Genomic DNA, 2,391 nt, shown 5'->3' on the forward strand with positions numbered 1-2,391 from the left:
AACTCGGCCCCAGCCGGCTCTCTTCCCTCTCTGTTTTCGCGGGTGGCAGCGCCGCCCTCTCTCGCCTCCTCACAGCCGGGAGCCCCCCTTCCCCATGCCACCCAATGCGTGACCACACAGGGCCTGCGGGGGGAGGGAGAAGGGGCGGGCATGGCGGCAGAGGAGGGCGGACGTCGCCAGTCTGCACTTGAGGGGACGGAGGGCCCCGGCAGGCCAAGCCAGGGAATCCCCAGCCGTGCACCCTGAGGAGCCCGGAGGCACCCCCGGGGACTATTGATCGGCAAGCGACGCTCAGACAGGCATAGCCATGGGAGGAACTCGGGCCACAAGTGCATTCGAAGTATGGATGATCAATGTGTCCTGCAATTCACATTAGTTATCACAGCTAGCTGCGTTCTTCATCAACGCAGAAGCCCAGTGATCCACCGCTAAACGTCATACAAGGTGGATTTGGCGAGGGCGCTCCCAACACCGGGAGGCCCTACTGGCACAACAGGTCCCCCAGAGGGTTTACCTCAGGCCGGCCATTCAGACAGCAAGGGGACCAGACTCCAGAGAGGGGTCGGAAGGTTTCACAACACAGGGAGCAGGTGCCGACCACAGGGGGGCGAACGCTGACAGCACCCCATGGGCGCCCTGGGATTCCCGCCCCCACAGCTCAGGGCACAGGCCACACGCACGGCACGCACGCGATGGCACGACGGCCGCCGGTAAAGCCCCCAACGGCGTCAGCGGCGACACGCAAGTGCGGCACGGCCCCGGCCGGCCTAGGGGATGGAGTCGGCGGGGGAGGCGAGAGAGGGGCGGGCCCCTCCCGAACGGACTGCCCCCCGGCCCACCGCACCCGACCCACGGGCGGACGGGCGACCCCCCAAGGGGTCCTTAAACCTCCGCGCCAGAACGCGCTAGGTACCTGGACGGCGGGGTCGGATGAGGAGGGGGGGACAGGCATCCGGCCCCCTACCCTCGAGACGCCCTAGCGGGAAGGCTGGGGAGAGCGAGCGGGCCAGGCTGGGCCCGGTGGCGCGGTGTGGCAGAGGCGAGGATAGTGGCAGCGGCAGCAATGGGAAACCGGCTGGCCCCAACGGGAGTCGGCGGGATGGGGCCGAGAGGGCGGGACAGGGCGGGAGGACGGCTCCGGCGGGGAGGGCACCGAGACCCCCACCCCGCCGGGATGCCAAGAACCATCCCGGCGCCCGCTGACACACACGTGGGGGCCACGGCAGGGGGCCGCTCCCCGCTGCTCACCAGGCCAGCAAGCCATCCAGCCCGCCCCACGACAGGCACACGCGGTTTCGTCCCCGCACGCGTGTCTCTCTCTCCCCCCTCTCTCCTTCCCGAGTTCTCTGGCTCTTGGGGCAGGCAGGGCCGTGCAACATACAAAGGGCACGACCCTGCCCACGCACGCGCCGCATGGGGAACACAGTCCATCAAGGAGGAAGGATGCTGCAGCGACGCTGCGGCGCCGCCGCGGCTTCGCTCTTCTCCGTTAATAATCCCTCCGCAGGTTCACCTACCGAAACTTTGTTATGACTTTTACTTCCTCTAGATAGTCAAGTTTGACTGTCTTCTCAGCGCTCTGCCAGGGCAGTGGGCTGACCCGGCAGGGCCGATCCAAGGGCCTCACTAAACCATCCTATCAGTAGTAGCGAGGGGCAGTGTGTACCTAGGGCAGGGACTTCAGGCAAGCTTATGACCAGCACTTACTGGAAATTCCTCCTTCATGGGGAATAGCAATCTCCCATCCCCATCACGAATGGGGTTCAACAGGTTACCCGCCTCTGCCACGTAGGGTAGGCACACGCTGAGCCAGTCAGTGTAGCGCACGTGCAGCCCTGGACATCTAAGGGCATCACAGACCTGTTATTACTCAATTTCGGGTGGCTGAATGCCACTTGTCCCTCTAAGAAGTTGGGGGACCCCAACGCTCGGGGGTCGCATAACTAGTTAGCATGCCAGAGTCTCCTTGGTTATCGGAATTAACCAGACAAATCACTCCACCAACTAAGGCCATGCACCACCACCCATGGAACAGAGAAAGAGCTATCAATCTGTCAATCCTGTCCGTGTCTGGGCTGGGTGATTCTTCCCATGTTGAGTCAAATTAAGCCGCAGGCTCCACTCCTGGTGGTCCCTTCCACCAATTCCTTTAAGTTTCAGCTTTGCAACCATACTCCCCCCGGAACCTAAAAACCCAAAGACTTTGGTTTCTTGGAAGCTGCTCAGCGGGTCATGGGAATAATGCCGCCACATCGCCAGTTGGCATCGTTTATGGTCGGAACTACGACGGTATCTGATCGTCTTCGAACCTCCGACTTTTGTTCTTGATTATTGAAAACATTCTTGGCAAATGCTTTCACTGTGGTCCGAACTGCGCCGGTCCAATAATTT

The 2,391-nt window shown here is 62.2% G+C and overlaps 1 non-coding gene across 1 annotated transcript; it reads right to left on the minus strand.

Moving 5' to 3' along the window:
- Positions 1 to 285: 285 nt before the first annotated feature.
- LOC115932754 (5.8S ribosomal RNA) lies at positions 286 to 437 on the minus strand. The gene has a single exon (XR_004068923.2). It is a non-coding gene; the product is annotated as a 5.8S ribosomal RNA (ribosomal RNA).
- Between the last annotated feature and the right edge of the window lie 1,954 nt (positions 438 to 2,391).

Source organism: Gorilla gorilla, chromosome 12 (genome assembly GCF_029281585.2).
Source record: "Gorilla gorilla gorilla isolate KB3781 chromosome 12, NHGRI_mGorGor1-v2.1_pri, whole genome shotgun sequence".
Taxonomy (NCBI): Eukaryota; Metazoa; Chordata; class Mammalia; order Primates; family Hominidae; genus Gorilla; species Gorilla gorilla.